The sequence below is a fragment of the Taeniopygia guttata genome, chromosome 8 (assembly GCF_048771995.1).
Source record: "Taeniopygia guttata chromosome 8, bTaeGut7.mat, whole genome shotgun sequence".
Taxonomy (NCBI): domain Eukaryota; kingdom Metazoa; phylum Chordata; class Aves; order Passeriformes; family Estrildidae; genus Taeniopygia; species Taeniopygia guttata.
The window spans coordinates 18,379,606-18,401,215 of NC_133033.1; the positions used below are offsets into that span (position 1 = coordinate 18,379,606).

The 21,610-nt window shown below is 39.1% G+C and overlaps 1 protein-coding gene across 13 annotated transcripts in view; it reads right to left on the reverse strand.

Moving 5' to 3' along the window:
• The window catches only part of PLPPR5 (phospholipid phosphatase related 5), a 211,675-nt gene that overhangs the window by 136,800 nt on the left and 53,265 nt on the right, over positions 1-21,610 (reverse strand). The gene's annotated exons all lie outside the window — the stretch shown is intronic.

Below are 21,610 nucleotides of genomic sequence, written 5' to 3' on the forward strand. Positions count from 1 at the left end.
ACCCAGAAGATCCTCCAGTCTGCAGCTGCAGTTTCTGCAGTTCTCCCTGGTGGTTAAGGTCTGAGCAAGCCAGGGGCTTTATATGGAAAGAATGAAGTGCAGGACTCAGAGACTGCCTAACCAGGGCTCTGGCCTTGCAGAAGAGCAGAGCTTCAGCCATCACCTGCACCTTTTGTGGTGGCATTTTGTGAGCTTGCTCTGGTCAGTCACCTGATGGCTGCAGGGGACAATTCCAGAGCACATGGCCGCTGCTCCTGGGTGGCTGTGCACCTGTCTAAGCTGGGCAAGGATTTTGTGGCTTTGATCTTAAAAATGAATTGCAAGTAAGACCTGGAATACCAGCATGACCTTTTCAGCAATGCTAGGAAAAGTGCTCTCATGCTGCCCCCATAAAGTAGTAGTGAAAGCTCAGCTCTTTTTTTTTCATCTATGAAGTGTCAGTTAAGATGCTCCTGAAATCCTGCAGGGAGCATGAATCTCTCCCAAATTGGGCAACTCCCCATGGAGAGGTGAGTCTGTGCTCCGAGGGCAGTGCAGTACTGAAGGGCTGTGCCTCACAGGGTCTTCTCCAGCTGTGCTGGCAGTGGATCCTTGCAGGAGGCAGGAAAGGACAACGTGGCTGGACTGTGCTTTTTTCCCACCGTACCTTCCTGATGATTATTTTTTAACATCAGCGTTTCTATCAATGTACTTAATAGTCTTAGTGGCTTTCCTTTTTTTTTTTTTTTTCATCTAAACTCTTAGGATTTACCATGCTGAATATCAATGAATTCCACAACTTAATATGTAGGAAAAATCAATTAATTTTGTGATCTCCTAAACCAGCTGCCCAACAACTTCACTTAACACCTTCTGCCTGTTTAATTGTGAGAAGAAATTAACAACTCTTTCCTATTTGTCTTCCCTGTAGCACTCAAGAATTTACAGACCTCTAGCATGTTTTCCAAGTACTGCCTGTTTTCCCAGAGGAAAAGCCATAGCCTAATACCATATTGTACAAAAGGCACTTCTCATCTGTGCTCATTGTTACTGCTTTTCTCTGCATTTTCTAGTTCTGCTGCAACCAGTGGTCAAAGTGCAGACACACCAGAAATGTACATGTTGTCATAATTATGCTTTGATTTTTGTCATCATATTCCTAATTTGTTTTTTGAAGTACCACTGAATGCTGAGCTGACATTCCACAGAACTGTCCACAGAGCTATTCTGAAGGTTACTGAATAATTTAATATCCATCAGTGTGTATATATAGGAGAATTGGCTTTTCCCCAGTGAGCATTTATTTGCATTTATTAATACTCAATTTGGCCTGCTGTTTTTAGTTCCTAATCTCTCCATAATGTACAGTTCTATAAACAGGATTGCAACAAGACAGACAGCAGGAACACTCTGAATATCAGATAAGCAGAAGTTCAAGGAATTGAGCTTGAACAGGCTTACTGGAAGGCTAGAAATACTTGAATGTAACCAAAAATTACTACCATGCTGCTAACTTAGACACCTCTGAGGACATGTAATGTCTGTTTGGCTGAGATGGGGAGTGCCAATGTGTGTCACATTGATTTTACCTGTATATTCTGCTGCACTAGAACATTGTTACCTGAGACATTTGGAAATCAGATGCACCAATGTACATTTTGCATTCTGGGTAAAAATGTGCATTATGTTCATGATTTATTTTTCATTTATTTTTCTCTTAGCTAGGCCATAACTTATGTGGGAAAGAGTTGAGCAGTCAGTTTTATAGAGGCCTTTTGTAACCATGTATTCCTAATTTTTTAGTAGCTCTATCATAATGTAAAAACAAGGTCTATTGTTAAGATCAAACATTGGTTTTTTTGTGTCATACAAATACTTCCGAAACTCAGAATTTTAGAAATTCTATTGCCTATTAGACTTATTTCCCAAGATTTTTCTTTTGCAGTCTTGCCTTCCTTAGGCTTATGATTGGAAAGTGCTTAAACTATTTGATTACTGAAAATCAGTCTGCCTCTTACTGGATTTTCATGCTGCCTCTGTGTATGTCAGTGGTTCATATCTAGGGCCTGTAAACAATGTATCTCTCTCATTAGACTAAAAACACATACAAAGAGAAGAACAAAAGCCTTCTCTGGTACCTAACAGGGGAGCTGTTACCAGAGCAAATTGCTGGCAGTAAAGGTGAAACAGGGGTGTGTGTAAGAAATCAGTGGCCCTAAGCACTGAATGATTTTAAAGGGTTGCCTGATACAGACTCTATCACTTCACAACTGACCTATGGCAACATACATGTTTGGAGAAAAAATAAATAAATACAGGTTCTTCTATTCCCTGCTGCTGTCAGCCTATGCCTAAAATAGTGACCATTCAAAAAGATTTGTGCACTATATATTGAATTCATTTACCTGATAGCTGTGGCCAGGATTTCACTTCTAGTATCACTAAAATAAGGATAATGCTGGCATAAATTAATCATGAAATCAACCTTTGAGCAGGAGCTTTGCAGGCCATGAGGAGTATCAAGTGGTTTTCTTTCATATGTCTAAATCATTTTTTTAATATCACACATCAGCACTATTTTAGACAAACAGTCCCTTACAACTTCATGAAGAATGGATGAGGGCAGGGGTGTGTGTATTCAGCTACTCTGATATGTTTTATATTTACTCAGAGAAAATGGCTAAATAACCCCTTTTCTAACAAATGGAGGAACTCACTTGCCAGCTGGTGCAACTGACTTGAGTGAGTAGAGGATGAGATTGTAAAACCTTTGCAGAAAGCACCTGGACAGCAAAGCATTCATAAAGCACTTGATAGCTGCAGCTTTTACCATGTGGGCCTGCTGTTAACTGCTGTATGTCACACAGGCATCACCTCTGCTCTGGTCCTGCCATCATCCCCAAGAGAGGGAAGCCTTATCTATGCAATCCCACAGAGGCTCCTTGTTGGATACAGAGTGACTGAAAGAAGTGCTGGCCAGCAGGATGAACCTTCATAAACGCCACTATGCTGCATTTTCAAGCTGCACCAATGTTTGGATGTGGCCCCCGGTGTTGGTGCCACTGCCTCACAGGGAGGAACAGAGAGGCAGCAACTCATCTGAACCTGAAAGGGGCAGACACAAACTTTTGGCAGATTTGGGAGGTTCTGGAGACCTGAAAAATGAGGGTCCATCCTGGTTAGGTAAGATACACAACTGAAGAAATGAAGAACAGTAAGAGGATGTCCTTGTCTACAACATAATTGGAAAAATATATCAAAAAACATTGTATTCATTATCCTACAGGCAGAAAGTCGTATTTGAGGTTTAAAATTTTTTACCTAGATTGTGACATGACAGTGAGTTTTCAGCAGGAATAATGCATTTGATATTTGTATTGCTTTGATGTTAAGGAATAAGCATTACTATGTCTGCATTCATATTTAACCAAGAGTTACCAGAAAACCATTAACTCTTAAAACCAAACAAGAAATTTTCTTGGAATCAAAGCAACGGTGAATATGTGATATGGAGAAGATTGACTGTTCTTTAAATAATTGTTTTAACACCATGGCAGCTTAAAGAGCAACTGAACTGCTTTTTTGAATTAACTTCTTTAATCAGAAAATAAGTAGCTGCAATGTTACAATATGATTTTTTTTTTTTTTTTTTGCAAGAGTGAAGCAGCTCACCAGGCTCTTTTTGCAAATTAAAACAAATAAGATGTTTATGTTTTTTATTTGTACCCCGGAGTTTGTTCATTTAAATAATAAATAAAGCTTTCACCGATAGGTAAAGAAATAGTATGTAAAATGAGAGCTGAGCAAGGTGCTCTGTATATGTACAACTGTCAGAAAGCTCCTCACTTCTAAACGGAGAAATGTTTTTTCACTCAGGCACTGCATTATTTGTCAGGTTACAAGACAAAGCCAGAGCTGCTGTGAACATCAGGAGCTCCTGCCCTCCATAAGAATTGCTTGGGCCCCACAAAGCTGGTACTGAGCCTTAAGGCTGGCAGGGTCTGTAAAGGAGCAGCAGCTCACTGAAGTTTCAGAATCACTACTTTTTCATCTCCTTTCACTGCTTGATTCTTCAATAACACAGCACAACAGTCTAAAGTTTCTAATAAAAGGTTAAAGAGAGAAATTTATGAGAGTCCTTTTGAACATAGAAAATACTATATGAGTCTATGAAATAAAGAAGAAATTGACAGTAATTATATTACTAAGAGAAAAATTATTACAAGAATTCAGTACATTCTCTCCTGCTTTTGTCCACCAGTAATACCTTTTGCAATAAACAAAACAACCTGGCAGATACTCAGCTGATATAAAAGTAAATCTAAAGCAAGGTTAGAAAAGATCTGTAATTTCGTTTGAGAGAAAATACCTAATTAAGAATAGCTCCTAAGATTCTAAATGTTCATTCACTGACAGGACAAATTTTATAAATTAATTAATTCTGACAGCTTAACAGTGTAAAGTAAGTTGTTTAGTATTTATTGGTGCATTGCAGATGTTCATTTATTCCTATGATTGCACCTGTTTTGTTACCATCTTGTTGTAGGAAAGAAAATTAATGGAGAAGTATAAAAGGGGAGGCACTAAAGCAGAAAAATCAATTCATTTCTAATCTGTGATGGTGATTGTGCACTGTGACACACAAGTGTTAAAAGAATTTAAAAATATTATACAAATACAGTTATGCTTCATTTTATCACATATGGTTACAGCAAATGAAAAATACAGTTCTGCTACAGGCTGAACCTAGAACCTTTTATTTCTATTAGCCATTTCTTCATGTGTGACTTTCTGCTGAAGCAGAGAGACTCTCAGTACAGATGATCATCATGCCTATCCAGAATATGTAATACAGAATGGCAGCACTGGGTCAACCTGGCAAGTCCTAGCCAGGTCCTTATAACCCAACTGAAAAAACCTATCTGGTTAAAACGCGGAGACACCAAAGGAAGACATCCCCTTTTCTTCCCCTTCCCATAATGGCTGCAAAGCCACTTCAGCCCCGGTTCCTGCTCACACACTGAGCACCTGGGCCGGGTTTAACAAAGCCTTTCACAGCCATGCTGGGACAGAGTGCCCAGTGCCTGGACTGAGGAGGTGGCACAGGGCAGGGCTGGCAGCCAGGCACACACTGGGCAAGGACAATCCCTTTCTCCTGGCCACCCCACTGCCAGGAGATGCCGAGGAACAAAAGGAGGAACTGCCTTTGTCTCTTATTCAGATTCTGGGAGTGGTACAAAGGTAATTGGCATCTGTCACTTGGATTGAAATCTAGACACAGATTTCAGAATATAGAAAATCAGAAAATAGGATGGACGGGAAAAAACACCTTGGATACAATTAGAAGGATATTTGCTTTCATGGTTTAAATTATATTTAGCTTAGTTTTTAACACTTAACTTGAAATGTTCCTACATTATATGGGTTGCTATCTACACTGAATGTGTATGTGAAGTTTGTGAGGGTTGTCATGGGAATTTTGGCTTCCATGCCTGGAAAATCATCTGCAATTTGAAAAAGCTCATCAATGCTATTGCTATATGTGTTCATTTGCCCTTAGAAGCATTTTTCTTCTGGAAGACCTTAATGGAAAAAAAGTAATTTTTCATCTCTGCTTTGTAATATGTCATCTCATTTATCAAAAGTATTTATTCAAAACAAATACACTGCAGGGTCTTGAAGATTTTCCTTTGAGGTTACTCTCCAATAACAAGGATCCAGATGTTGTGATAAAGCTTTTTTACTAATTTATTGGTGTTAATTTTTGTTTAAAAAAAAAAATGTAAGATCAGACCAGAAATGAATCTCTGAGCATTCCAAGCATTCAAATGTATTTATATAGTGCTTCTTGGGTTTTGGGGTTTGTTTATTCATTCTGATATATCTCAACATTCCCAATATGATTGCTGACCACACCATCACTATGCTGTGACCCAGGATCCATGGAAATTAATGAAGACTGTCCAAATGAAGAATAACCAAAGACTGTCTCCCAACTGATCAACATTCAAATTATTAGTAGTATTTGGGGAGAATTTGCTCATTGAAAAGAAACAGGAGCAGAAAACTATAATCAGTATCTTGACTTCTATATTTGGCAGTGACCACAGTCTGCCACCTTTGTCTAAAAGGTTGGAAGGTGATTTTTTGGTGGGGGGGCAACATTTTCCATTGTTTCATTTAAATTATCTCAGCTATTCTTCAGCAGCAGCAACATGTTTAGAAGGGAAGCAATAAAATCTTAATTACAGGGCAGGGTAACAGCTACAAATGCATATTCTACTGCTACATGTTCTTCAGAACAATGTAATCAATTCACACTTGTTTTGAATGATGTTTCATATTGTTATCTTGTAAACAGATCTTAAAATAGCAAGTTTATAAAGAAAGCTAAATCTCTGTAATTATGAAAGCTTTTCTTTTTTCCCAGTTAATCCTACAAGAAAAGGTGGAGGCTGGAGGTGCAGCAGCTTTGATTTTGAACCCCCTACTGAAGTAAAAGAATGCTAATAATTTGAAAGTGAGTTTGGGTTTTTTTTTTTAGAAAAATGTAGAGCCATTAAACAACATACACAGCTAAATGTGGTATGTCAGAGATTAACTTAAAATGGTGTTTCTGTAATGCCACATCACCATGACTTTGTTCATGTAGTGAACATTGACACATTGTTTTGGATTTCAGTAAGAAACATGAAAACACAATTGGCAGAATTCAGCCTTTACAGAATTTGTTTTGTTCTGTATTATTTAACTAGTGGACAGTGGCTTCTGATCCACACTGTGAGGCCCTGTTGAAAGATCGGATCTCTTGAGAATTGAAATGTAATCTTGGATTTTAAACACACCACCAACTGAGGCTGATAATGTACTATCAGTGAAAAACTTAACTGATGTTTCATTACAACAGATTTTGAGAAAAGCTGCAAATCCCATGCCATGGAGATGGAACTATGCATTCTTTGGGGTGAGCTTTGAAGAACCTGGGATCAACAGATAAATCACAGCTGTAACAGCTCTGTTTCAGTATCTATAGCAAGATAATTATTATTGTCTAGTGGAAAAAAAGGAACCTGAATGAAGTTCAAGAGAGTTACACTAGCCCTCTGCTCATCCCTTTTGCAGAGACATCCAGTGGCTGCAGTGACTGAGCATTGGTGAATATGGAACAGTTCTATTCCCCAAGCCAGTGGCACAAAGGTGCCACTGAACCAACTTTTGGTTGCTGAGGCAGAGCTCAATTTTGGTTTTTAAGTCCCTCTCTTCTTTGCCACTTGCCAGCAAACTTGAGCAGAGCTGACAAACAGCTGATCAACAAGCTGAGAGTTTCCATACTCACTACATATGACTGCCATTTGTTGTAGCGAGAGCTTCTCATCTTGGACTCCCACGTCAAAACTTCTGATGTGGTTCCCTGTCCATCTTATCTAACATTTCCTTGCAAGGACATGTTCATGATATTTTAATGACTGGGGACAGAAGGTGTGCCTGTTTGGGGAATACTATGTATTTTGAAACCATAAATTATTGTTCCAAAGTGATCACTACTAGAATAAACTTCACATTGCTTTGCCTTAGGACACGGTGATATCCCCACCCTGTGGCAGAGGGCAAGAAAAGCTTCTCAATTTCCTAAGCCTTCAACAAAATATACATAGTAGGAAGGAGAAAGGCTGTCAAGTTTCTCGACCTTTTCTGTTTCCTAGGTTTTATCATGTACTTCTGCAGCATATGGGTATAACTAATTACATTTTCTTAGCAGATGTGCAAGAGATGGATTGATATGCCAAGGCTGGTAAATGTCCAATGAGGAGGCGACTGGTGTGCCCATGACAGATTTTATAAATGAGACATTTATGGAAATGACGAATGTAAAATATTTCATTTTAATATGTTACTCCTGAGGTTAAAAGAAGCCCAAGTCCATTGTCAATAGAGAAGAAGTGTGTAACGTGTCCCCATTTCTACTTTAGAAAAAAGTTTGTTTCAAAATCTGTTTGGAATATGATAGGGTTTTTCAGTTTCTTTCTTCTCTTCTATTTTCTACTTAGTGTTGTAAAAGAGAGGTCAATAGGAATGCTTTTGGAAGAAAAAGAAGGTTAAATTCCTCTGTCACACAAAAATAGGATTTAAAAAATGGGGTTTTTTAAAATATTAAAATGAAGAGTCAACTGATAAGACTAATGAGAATCTATACACACTACATCTGAGCAGAAGAGCAAAGCTGGAATTAACGCTGTTGTTCCTTGATGCAGCATGTCAAAGCAGATTTGACTGACCATTCAGACGTGATCATTGGCACAGCAGCTAAAGCTGCTGAATGGGTACCCAAAGCACAATAAAAGCTTATGGATTCTGTCCTTAATAAATGCACAATCCTGTTCTCCTGCTTCAATATTAAGCTGTTGAGAAGTCACTTTGCAAAATAAAAAATACATTGTTTGATATTAAAAATGGCATTTTTCTGTAAAAAATGTTCATTTTATTACAGCCCTTTTGTAAATCAGTACCTCTAATCATGTACCCTCAGCCAGATCTAAGTATGTTCCCACCTGGCTGACTCTAGGGGGTCTTCTTTTGTTTCCCTCATTTTGTTTTTAGACACAGCTGAAGGAGGTTTGGGAAGTTTGTGTATTCTCTGTAGAGAAAGAACTAACAAAGAGGAGTATTTTGCTTCTTGAAGTGACTCAGAGTTGTTACCCTTTTTATTTCCCCCTCCTAAGTCTCTTCATTATTATTCACATATATCAGCTCTTTGTATTCACCTTCTCCAATTTTCAGGTGCTTTTCCTTCATAGTTAACTTCTTTCTTCATTTCAAAATTCTTCATTTCCTTTTGACACCATGTAATATTTATTACATCAGTGCTAAAGCTGCATGAATAATTCATCAACTATTTTGCTTCTTTTCCTATTCAAGTATGGCCCATAATAACTCACTTAAAATATTCATTATTTGAAACGTGTCATTGAATAATTTTTGCAAATAATTCTTGGTTTGTGTATTGTTCAGAGGTGCAACCAAAACCACAAGTGGCAAAACCTCAACTTTCATCCAACCATCCTCTTCTTCCTATGCGGCGTTTGGTGCGCTTGCTAAAAACGTCCCCACTTGCATCTGGCTTCTTGGAAATGCTCCTCAACATTCACTTCACAAGTTCTGATACAGAAGAAATTACCCACCAAACAAGTGAATATTTTTTAGACTGCTTGGAAAGGAAGGACATGAGAGTCAATGGGCTGTCATACTCTTTGCTCCTCAGCACCATCAAGCAGCATAGGTTATACCAAGTGACAAGTTTCTTAAAAGTACGTATGATTTACATTCTTCTCTGGGAGGCTGGTGAGGCCCTGGAACAGGTTGCCCAAAGAAGTTGTGGATGCCCCATTCCTGGAAGTGTTCCAGGCCAGGCTGGGTGGGAACCATGGTCTAGTGGAAGATGTTCCTGCCTGTGCAGGGGAGCTGGAACTAGATGATCTTTCAGGTTTCTTCCAATCCAAACCATGCTATAGTTCCATGATTCTGCAATAGCCAGAGATAGCATTGATAGCAAGAGCAACAACAGTGCTGGGGTTTCCCTCGCAGCACTGACCCTGGACTGAAGACAGGAAACCAGAGGCTTCACTTATATTCAGCCATATATTTTTCAGCCACCAGTGGCAGCCCAGGTGTTCTGACCTCTCTGTTTACATAGATGAGGGATACCACCCTTTGTGGGGTGAGGGGCTGAGGTTTCAGGAGTTTGAGACCTGGTGGGACCAGGAGGTCACATTTCTACAACTCATAAGCAGATGACAGTACTTTCTTGGCTACTTTGGCTTCTTGATGGAAAAACTGGTGCCAGAAATAAAAAAGTGACAAGTTTTAGTAGTTTATTGTTGTTTCCTGACATTTATGTAAGCTTCTATGTAAACATTGCAATCCTTAGATCGTCAGCTTTCAAGACCCAGGTATGTTTCAGTTTTGTTGCAAAAGCATGAATACAGCAGTTTCTGCCCTGAAGCTGGAACTCCTACTTGCTGCCACAGTGGAATTAATATTTACCTCTGCACAGGTATTTTTGCTATGTCCTAGAGTGCAGGCTATTTGCATTTGTAGCAGAAGCAAGTACTCATTGCAAACTCAGGGTTAGGCCCTATAATAGTGTTACCTATAAACTACAGTAATAGCTGTAATAGCTGCAAAATACTGTCAGATACTGAGTTAGTTCTCAATGATATTTCTCTTGCAGTGAGAAGGCTGTTTTTAATTTGATTGCAAATTAAAAGTTCAATCATTTACTGCTTAATATTCCCAATTTAGCAGCAAATGAACATTAAGTGATGCAATGGCTGCTGAGGTCCCTGACCAAATCATAAAAGGAGGGATGGGGGCAATCTTTCAAAGCATCAGGGCTCAGTCTGTGCTCCTGTCAGTTTTCCACCTCATTCTCTCATTAGAAATGCTAAGCTGAAAGTGCTGACCCTCAGGGTTTGCTCCTCTTGAGCCACAAAATTGGAAGTGAAATGTGTGTGGCAATCTGCTGCAGTCTGAGAGCTGCCAGCTGTACCTGTGCTCTGCAGAGGCTCTGGGAGTTCATCCAGGGCAGCAGGGAGAGAAGCAGCGAGAGGGAGAGACAACATGGATCTAAGGGAGCTGTGCTTTGAAGAGGAGAGGGGAAGGTACTGTGTTACACACCAAAGCAAACAAGAGTGACTAACTTAGAACACAGAGGAAAACAAATACATTTCTTCTTCTGAATTCCTTGTAAAACCTTGATACTTAGAAATATATATACAAGGATGACCAAAAAGAAGACAAATGGCATTGCAAATCATTGCCTAAAAAGCTGTGATTTTTTGGAATTGTGTCTTTTTTCTGTTAAGCTGAGCTGTCGCACACCATAACCAGATTCTGTGGATGAATTTGTATCCTGTAATTAATTATTACTTATTGTTTTTCTGTCTGACCCCTGGAGTTGGTTTTTGCAAACTGCAAATTGTCAGAATCTGACTCACACTTAGTGCTATTGCAAGTGGGAAAGATCAGAAGAACTTGCTTAACAAATGTAGATGATAAAATAAAATGTCACATTTTATTACATACTTTCATTCCATCTGTCTGAGCAATTTTAAATGCCAGATTTAAAGAAGTGCCAGCAGGCCATGTCTTTCAGGGATGCTTGCACATGGCTGCACTGTCTTTTAGCATTTCCTTTCTATTAAGAGGATAATTTGGTGGCATGGTAAACTTCTAGAAGGGTGCAAGAACACGTGTGTTTGCAAAGGGATGCTCACTCATGCTCCTGCCCTGTGCCAGCTCCTGGAGAGTGCACTGGGACTCACCACATCTTGATTTCCCTCTCCCTAGCTCACATGATTGGTTTTCATGGCTCTGCCTTACCAGGGAAGCTGCACCATGGTTTCCATGCAGCTTTTGAAGGTCACCATCGCTCACCTCCATGCTGCTTGCTAGTAAGACACTACAAGAACATGTCCCTTACTGGGCTTTCTACCACTCACAGATTTCTCTTGTTCACCTACCAAGTATCCAGGCTTGGGAAAATTTCAGATTATGTTTTAGGTATTTCTGTTTCCATCAGTGAGGCAGAGGAATGATGGCAGGGGTTAGTTATGAGGTTGGGGTGCTTTTTTTAGCTTCAAGGAGCAGCTCTCACTTCATTCTAGTTTGTGCTGGGGACAGCACCTGCCCTGCTTGCCTTGTCTGACAAGCCAGATGCTCTGGGCCCACCCCATCCTCCTCACCAAAGAAAGAAGTAAATCCACATCAGCCCAGAAGTCCCTTAAAGACTGAGTGTTTTAAAGTTCTCTTCAAACTCAAAGCATCTCTGATATATTTTTTGCTTCAAAAATGTGAAAAAAAACGAGCAGGAAAAAAAATTCCCAGAGGAAATAACAGTAAAGAAAAAAAGATTGGGAAATGGAGCACAAGAAGTAAAAAAAAAAAAAAAAAAAAAAAAAAAGCAAAGAGTCTCAAGTTACAGAGTAGAGAGGAGAAGAGGAAAAAAGAGACAGTGAATAAATAAGTAAATGGTACATACTACTTGTCCAACTCCTGCTCTGTGTGCCTTCTCAGTGGCACTCCAGCTCTAATGCACAGAACTGGCACTGGGCAGGGAAGAGAGGTTCTTTCTCCTTGGTAAAATCTGACTGACCATCAAGGGGAACAATGGTACTATACAGGACAATCTGTTACTGCCCCACTATTAGTGAAAGTAATGAATGAACCAATGACCTGCCAGCAGTACCTCTGTTGCCACATCCACCCCATGAAACAAAATTCTCATTCTATTCTTCACCCTTCAAGATTTCCATGGTTTAACCTCAGATGGCAACTAAGCACATGGATTGCTTCATGTAAGGTTTGCCAAAGAGCCTCCTTTGGTGTTTTCAGCACAAATCCAAAACACAGCCCTAGAGCAGTTACTGTGAAGAAAATTAACTATATCCCACCCAAAACTAGCACAGCTGTCCTGTATGTAATTCCCTTTGAGAAGTTCCCAACTCATCAAAGCATGTAAAAAACCCAGCCATGTTTCAGACTGGAAAACAGACAGTTCCCTCTACACACACACACACACACACACACACACATATGCATTTCAGATGGAAAGACCTTGAAAGGTGCAAAATTTCAGCCCACAGATCCTTACCACTGACTGAAAAAAAAAGATTCTCCTCTCATATCACAAATAAGCAGCTACTTGGAAATATAGGCAATAAGTTTTTATGCAGTTTTCCATCGAAATTTAAATTGTATTTTGAAGTTGAAATTTGCACTTATTTACAAGTGTTCACAATATCTTGCTTTAAAAATAAAGGCATTAATTCAGCTCTTTTTAGGTGCACGTGTGGAGATAGGCATAATTGTGAAGGCATAACCAAAGCTATTTATTCCTCTTGGGACCTAATTTTCTATACTGAATTAACTGGACTTGGACTTCCCAATTGCTAGAAGTTAAACTTTCATATCTGTGAACTGGAAAGTGAGATGGTAAATTGCCTTAGCTGCCTTTGAGGAACATAATGTATTTTTCAAACTTTCATTTAAAAGCTGGCAGTACAATGGTAATAGTCAGAGGAGAAGATAACAAGCATTTATCAAGTTAAGGATCATTTTAAAAATAAACCAGAAATTACATATACTGGAGCCAAATATGTCACATATTTTAGCAACCATTAAGCACAGTTTTGCTGAAAGAAAAAACTGAATTTATTAATTTAATAAATTCATCCATCTTTCCATACTAAGTCTTTGTAAAGATCTTGGTTTCTTTTTATTGTTTAAACTTTTATCTTGATGCCTGATCCTTGCACATAATACCAGAATAATGTAGATTATTGAGGAGGTAACTCGAGTATTGGGATTTAAATGTGAAAACTTTGCTTACTCCAGGCTACTATTAGTTTTGCACCCTTCGAGTGAGCAAAGTATGGATTAGACTTGCAGAAATACCCCCAACTGTGCTCTTGCCTTGGGGAGGATTTAGATCAGACTGATTGTTCCAATAAGTCCCCAGTCTGGTGAGAAGTCACACTAGTAATTTGCATCTTCATAAAAGAATCAGCAGAGCTGTTGCTTTGAAGTTCAATTATCCATGAGCATGTTTAAAGCAGAGTATTGGAAAATCATTGTGCTGTTTGCACAGCTGCAGAGAGCTGAATACTTGGGATGTTTGCAGGTTTGCTACTGAACTTTGCACACAGCCAGGGAAACAGGGCCACTGGGAAGTCTGCATAAGGCCTAAACCCATGGGCAGGCACTGAAAAGAAATGAAGCTCTAAAGAAAGTTTATAACTGCATTTGTGGACATTGACAGTAAATTGAACTGACTGCTTAAGTGTTATAAGGTGCCAGCTGCAGCTCTATAGTTTAGACTGAATTGAGCTTCGAATTTGAAGCAGGGGTTCATGTTCATTATTTCTCTGGATGATGTTGGTTTCCTTTTTTACCCTGTCTCAAGATTTACAGTACTTGCTCTTTGAGAACATGATGGATTTCCTATTAAATAGACAGTAAATCAAGCAGTTAAGGATTAAAATCAAACTGTAAAATAGGCCTCTTGTGAATTTAGATTTTGTTCAGAATACTACTGATTTTTTCACATTGTTATCACTGTTAAAATTCAGTTATATAACAAAAACAGCTGAAAAAAGGATTAAAATAATCAATGTTTATACAATTACTCTGATCAACAGCTCATTTATACTTATAGGGGTTATTACAACATCAAAGCTCATGCAGCCTATTATCCCTCCTTGCCAGGAGGGCCATTCACTGCCACTGTCCTTCAGCTTCCAGCTTGCCATGCCCCAGCACCTGCACTCAGAGGAGGGCAAGAGGCACCTTGGCCCAGCCACTCCACCCTGTGCCACCCTGAGCTCCTGCCCTGCCCTGCTCAGGTGTGGGTGACCCTGCACCACACTCCCTGCGCTTCCCCGAGGGCTGGGGCAGGATGCTCGTGGGAAGTTTGGCACTTTAAAGCCTTGTCCCTATGGACCTGCCTCAGCTCTCCATGTGGGGCCAAACAGTCCTAGGGGAAGCCCAGCACCACCTGTGGGAGCAGAGATCACTGGAAAAAGCACCTGGCAAATGCACTGATACTGGCCTGCTCACCCCAGAGAGAGATGCCACAGCTGAATGGGGCTTTAGAGAAAGACACAGCCTAGATTATGCACTAGCAAACAGGACACACTGTCAGAAAAATTGATATTAAAAAGATTGACCTAGGTAAACTGCAGCTATTGCAATCTATGCAAGGAACTTGATATATGTATTATTTTATGTCCGTCATCCTTACATAGTATTTCATGGGCCACTCTACTGCTTGCTGCCACTCTGCCACACATTGACTGCTGGTCATTTTTGCAAAGAAAAGGAGGGATTGCTTCAAAAGAGACAGGCGTGACACATAATATCTATGAGAGAGGAAGATGTTTTGGTATGACTTTCATATTTATTGCTAATGACTAATCAAAGTTCCAGCTTGGCATGAAAGGATTAGATTTCTAATTCACTGGCTGCTCACCTCTAAAGCACCATATATAACATTAAGGATTCTGCAGGCTGTGGCATTAATTATTGGAAGTTACTTCCTTCAAAACCTAAGAGAAACAGACAGATCTGCTCACAAGAAAAAACGATTACAGTTGTCATGTTATCACAATTAAATGACTACCTCTAAACACACTACTGTTCCTAGGACAAAGACAATTACAAAAGGAAACACTTGTGAAGAGGGTTTTTTGAAATACAGTAATGAAAGAAATATAATGTATGAAAATCCAGGGTGTTCTCTACAATTTCATTCACTGATGAATCTTTGCCAACAGGAATGGAATACCTTAAGCTCACAACGGTACATGTAATTAACCACATCAAAACAATAACTCACAGGAATTCAATAGTTTGCCTCAAAACATCATCTCCTTGCATGTTGGAGCAAACTATATGATATACAATTATCTTAAAATGTTACAGCCATACCTGCTCAGTTCACATAGTGTGTTCCAACAGCTGTTGTCTTCTCAAATGAAAAACTCCAGTGGAAGAGATAAAAACATATTTAATTTATTAAAATACTACTGAGTTTCAAAGAATTAAGTTTGAGGGTAATCAGATTTACTGCAGTTTGTTACTTTTAATGTAGGAAATATTGGAAAAGCATCTGCCGGGTACAGTCAAAACCCCTGAGCAAACTTTTAATCGATATAAAAATTGATCCAGGCTCTTTCCACAAGTGTGAATGTTATACAACTTTAACTAAAACACCCCCAAACTTTAACATTATACCTGATTTCTGGCTACAGCTAAACAGCTCTAGCCCTGAAACCACACTTCCACTAAGTGCACCAGAGTCTCTAGATGCTGCTTTTCAGTGATTCATGTTCTCGTAATCTGCACAATCATCCATCTCTATTTACCACTGTAATAAATAATGCCTTTTCTCTGTATTATCATTTCTTTATTATTCCATGCTGTTCACACTACTCTTGAAAAAAACAAAAAAGAAAAAATTTTTCACAGTTTTTAATATTAGACGGAATTCTGTCTGGCAAAGAAAACAACATATAAGAAATTGCTGTAGCTGTACATTACGTTATGCCCTACCATGATTTATGTTATTATCCTTAGCTGTTTATGATCCACACACTATTTTATGTATATACAAAGCATCTTTGTCAAATTTGCAATATTACTGCCCCCTAATTAAGTGACTTCACCTTGTCTTTTATTACTGACAAAACCCACTTTAACATAACAACTTACACCACAGGTCTGCTTTAATAAAGTGTCTGTATATTAGGCAGAAAGCAGAAACAATGCCACATTCCTGATTTTCTCACTTACAATCAGGACAGTTTAAACTGTAAATACTGCTAAACATCAAGCTAATTCCCTAGTTTAAAAGGCCTCAGAGAACAAAGACTTCTTTCCCAAGATGTGCACAGCTGGCATTGGCAGCTACAAAGATCCCAGTTTCAAGTTCAGAAACTTGAACTTGCAATCAAAAACTATTCTGAACCACCACTACTCACAACAGCAGGTCATTTCTGCAACAGAGTAGTTTAGATCTTCCCAATAAAATGTCTAATGAATACTGTGGGGGCCATAATTCCTGCTGAAACAATACCTTCTCCTAGAGAAGTGCCAGTGCCAGGAGTGCCCCAGCCCCGAGGAGCAGTTGGAGGGTGCCACTGCACAGCAGGCACTGCTGGCACTGCTGTGGCAGGACAGGGGGACAGCTTGAGTCATGGCACATGGCTGCTTCCAAACCCAGCAGGAGCAAAGAGGAGGCAGAGGAAATCACTAGGGTAGAAAAATTAGCTCTCAGAAGCCCACAATGACATTTGTAGAATTAAAAATAAGTCTCTGGTAACACCCACACTCACAGAAGGTGTACTGTGGACAGAATTGCAAGTGGTCATGAACAGTACACAGTTCTTAAAAGTGTCAGCAATAACCATTAAAATAAATACTCACTAATATGTTGGAAATACCCGTAAGAATTGTGCAAGCTGCATGATTAAGGGTAATTTTCCTATAACATTGCTAGCATATAGAGTTATTTCTACTCCTAGTGCCCTTAAAAATAGTTTTCTAACTCCTGAAGGAGAAAATAAAGAAAAAAAAAAAAACAAACCAACTCAGTTTGCAGCAATCCAGTACCAGACAGAATTTATTGACACTGAATCAACAAAAACAAAACCTCTGCATGCTCTGTTTGGTTCCCCATCCACCTGAATGTTTCAGGGAGATGTGTGGAGGGAAATGATGCAGTTTAATTGGGTATTATTACCTATAAACTACCAGGTAGGTCCCAAGGTGTTTTGAAGTAACTGTAAAAGCATCTGCAGTGAAGTGCAAGAAGAACATTCTTTGCTTATTTACCATTTGGAAATATTTTAAATCTTGTTTTTATTTCCAAGTAATCTCAGCCTGCAAATGTACAATGCACCATTATAACAGCTGCAGACTATATTAGAAATTAATTGCAAGTACACTGTGCAATACTGCAGTGAATCATAGATGAGTCCTGGAGAACTGTTCTTCCATTATTTTAAATGTGTACACATTACAAAATAAAATTAAAATATCATGTATTATTAACATTGTATTACATACAACACAGTGTAGGTTGCATAAAATTCAGAAGATTATAACCAGAAAAACTCCATAAAGTTAGAAATATTTTAATAAATTGTATCAAGTTTAGTTCATTACCCAGAAAAAAAATTAAAAAATGAGATATTGATATAGGATCTACCCTTAATCTCAGAACAAATTTCATTATAGTAATTTCATTACAGAAGAAACTCGGCTTTTGCATGATTTGGTTTTTTCATATTTTAATAATCTCAGGCTTCTCTAAATTAAATTGCATGTTCAATTGTTTGGACAAAGAAGCATAAATTATCACAAATACATTAGAAAGTATTTTTAATAAAATCCTGCTAGGCTCTATAAATTAATGGTGGTAAGGACTGTAAAATTTAATTTTAAAATGAACTCTTGAACATCAGAGAAACATTCTCATGCTTAAATGCAAGGACAGATTTTTCTCTAACATGGGAATATTATTATGCAATGACATGCTGGAAATGTCATAATTTGTCATAAGCATACTTTAATACTTTTTTTCCATTAGAGGACTGCTTGCAGGCACCAAGATAAATGTATTACACCAGAACCATTGGTGCTTTCAAAGTTAATACTTCATTGCATTTTCATTTCAAATTTGTTTATTCTGTAGTTTGTACTTTGATTAAGTTGCCCTGGACCAAAACATGTTTCTCAAGAACCACTGGTATGGGCCTCATTTAACAAATTACATTTGAGTATGGATTTTTTAAATAGTGGGAAAACATTTTCAGCGACTGGATCCTAATAGCTTGTGGCAACCACTGGGGATGCAAGGGAAACTGACAGGGATGGTCAACATCCACAGAGCAGGTTAAATATTTCCTTTTCAGCAGCTGCACAAGGATTACCAATCTGGCCCTGAAAATCACCATCCCTGCCTATAGAGACATTGCTTTAAGAGAAACAACTGACACTGGGAAAATATGAATGATCATCCATGCTGTGATGTGTGAGCAGTCAAAGCAGGAAGGGCTCTCCATCCCCTGAAGGATCGGCCATCTTCCAGCAGCTCCTCTTAGACACCTGCTCAGCAGGCAAGGTGTCAGGCACAGGCTTTTGTTTCCCAGTGACTTGCCCATAGGTTAAAAACTCCAAATCTTCCAACCTCAGCCTAAATGCCAAAAAACAACTCAGCTCCCCAGACTTTTTCTTCTCCTCTTCTCCTTCCAAAAGATAATTATCTAAACTGGAAGCTTCAAGACAACATCAGAGATATTGAAAAATCAGACCTTGTGTTGTTTTCTTTCGGGTTTATTCAAAGACAAGTCAGGGCAGAAATACTACTGAATTGCTCGTGCTAAGTGCAGCAGAACTAGGTTTCCCAAAGAGAACATTGCAAAGCTCTTTCCTGTAAGCGTGGGGAATCTCCTAATGCACGCTAGAGTCAAAACAAAGATTTCTTTCCTTCAAGCAATATCCCAATATGGAACATAAGAGCTTTTAAAAATCCACAGACTGTGATTTCAAGAAAGGGCTCTTCAGAATCCGTGAATCTGCCACTTAAAATTCTCAAATGAATAGCACAGACTGTGCTTTTAATAGGCACACAAAATCTCCTGAACTCTTATCAGAAACTCAAGATTTGACATTTGATTTCTACAGACTCTTCAGCAAATCCCTCAGCTATGGTATATAAGCACCTTGCCCTAGACTGAAGAAACAGCCTCCTGCAGAGACTATTTTATGGCCTAGCAGGAGCTGGCTAAGCAGTCTCAACACCTCAGAAGGAGGAAGCAAGGCCACTCCATGCAGGAGAGCACTTCTTGCCATGTCTGTCCGTAGAGCACATGTAGAAGGCAGCATTCAAGGCCTGCCTTCACCACCCTGCTGGAAGGAGGTATAATCTCTGCTTTCATACTTTCCATTCCTGGGAATCTTTCCAGGCTAATCTGTTCTGCACAGACTGTTTGGGTCACCTCTGCCCCCACTAACTAAGTGATGAGGCACTCACTGCTTTCAGTTCCTGCTGGCTATGTCCAATGAGCTCATCAAGAGCTTGAGAGAAATCCAAAACCTCAAGCTGAGCACCTCAGCATGTCTGGAAGCCCTTCACTGTGTCTTTCCCATAGTAATGTATTTCCACAGCTCAGCATCCCATGCAATCATACTTCACTGCATAAAGCCAAAAATACGAAGCTTTTCAAGCTGACCCTTGTAGGATCATTCCAGCATCAGCTCATAACTGCCAGTACATTAAGCCCAAATCCAAGTTTTTAGACTGCTTCAGCCAGACATAAGCACATTCAAGTAGATACAGGCAGTTAATACCTTTGAAAAAAGACTAACTTTTGAAAGTTAAAATGCATTTGAAAACTTTGGTCCAAAGACAGAAAAAATTAAAATTGCTACCAACAGTCAACTGTAACTCACCTAAGCTAGCTCTACTACCATCTGTTCAGGCCTAAATTCAAGCCTACAGTAATTAAAAAGATCTATTGGTATAAAAATAGCTATATAAATAAAGCATTTTTTGAAGTAACATAATTTCTTATAAGCACTTAGAGCACCTTCTGGAGTTTACAAAATAACAAAAAAACAACTCCATACAACACACAAATCAGAATGTCATTTCTCTGTGAAGAATTACTTTCAAAACTCATCATTGAAAGGCATCTTATCCTTATATGCACTGCTTTCCAGACTGAATGTCCTGCTTTAAACATATTTTCCATATTTCCAACTCTGAATTCCCCATCTATCCCCTTGTTCTTTTTCCCTTTATAACATTTCATGTATTCACCTCACTGTTCTTCAGTTAATTCATTTTCTACAGATACCAAGGGGTGAGAAAACTCAGCCACCAGCCTCTGCCACAGACTTCAGCCAAACCCTGAGAGGCATCACTGAGTGGGCTACAGAATATGCAAATATGAAACCTAGTAAACTATTGATGCCTTTCAAAATTAACTTTCATATTTTCCTGCCCATAGATGGAGCTGTCCTTGTAATATCTCTTATAGTTCTTCTTCCTGCTTTATGAAACTCTTTCCAAATAAGGTGAACATGAAACAAATTTCATGCTCAAAAACCAGTCTGGACACATTTTATGCACCTGTCATCCCCATGAAAGCTTTCTAGAGACCTTGGCAACAATATCCCCAAAGCTAGCGAGGCCAGACCACCAGCTAGCACTGTGTGGCTGGCCAAGGGCCTGCCTTTCCAGCCACTACCATGTTCCCAGTGACCACCTAGAACTGGTGGGTTTAGTGGTAGACAACAACACTATACCAAATCGAAGCACATTACAGGAAGCCAAAACTCTATCAGCCTGTTGGTGGCACTGAGTAAATTAATCCAGGCAGAATATACCTGGAGCTTAGCCAGAGTACAAAATGTACTACAGATTTTTTCATCCAAATGACTAAGATCCTGGATGACAAATCAGGCTAAACTCCATTCAGCAAAGGAAATAAGACAGCTACAAACATATCTGCAACTAAAGTGACCTTTAAAACACAATTTTTGAAAAATAGGGGAAGAGAGAGATGGGCTCAGATGTTTTTGCTGTTGTCTGCAACATCCTGCTTCTTTGTCACTAGCTGGGGGGACATGGAGACCAGGAGAAGAGAGAAATAGAAACAAGAGCAATGCTCATTTCTAACAGCTGCTTCTTTGCTGCTGAAAAGAGCAAGTTTACATAGGAGTATAGTCCCCAAGGCAATAAGCAATTTTTAATTAGAGTCAGGGGAGACCAGCCAAAGGACCAAGCCTTTTGCTATCAGAACTAATTCATAAAAATGCAGCTGGCTGGTTTTGCTGAAAAACGAGTCAAACTGTAAAGTGTTCTGCTTACCTGGTTGACCCCATTCGTTGATATCTGGCCAACCAAAATCCCCTGCTCATTTTAAACATCTGTTTAAGCATTATAAGCAAGCACATATTTCAGGGTTTTTTCTATTGTTTTAGGATTGTGATAAATGAAAGAAATCAGAACACAGGAAACAATTCTTAAATGATATTTTTGTTTTGAGGAAATACAGCTTTATGTGTT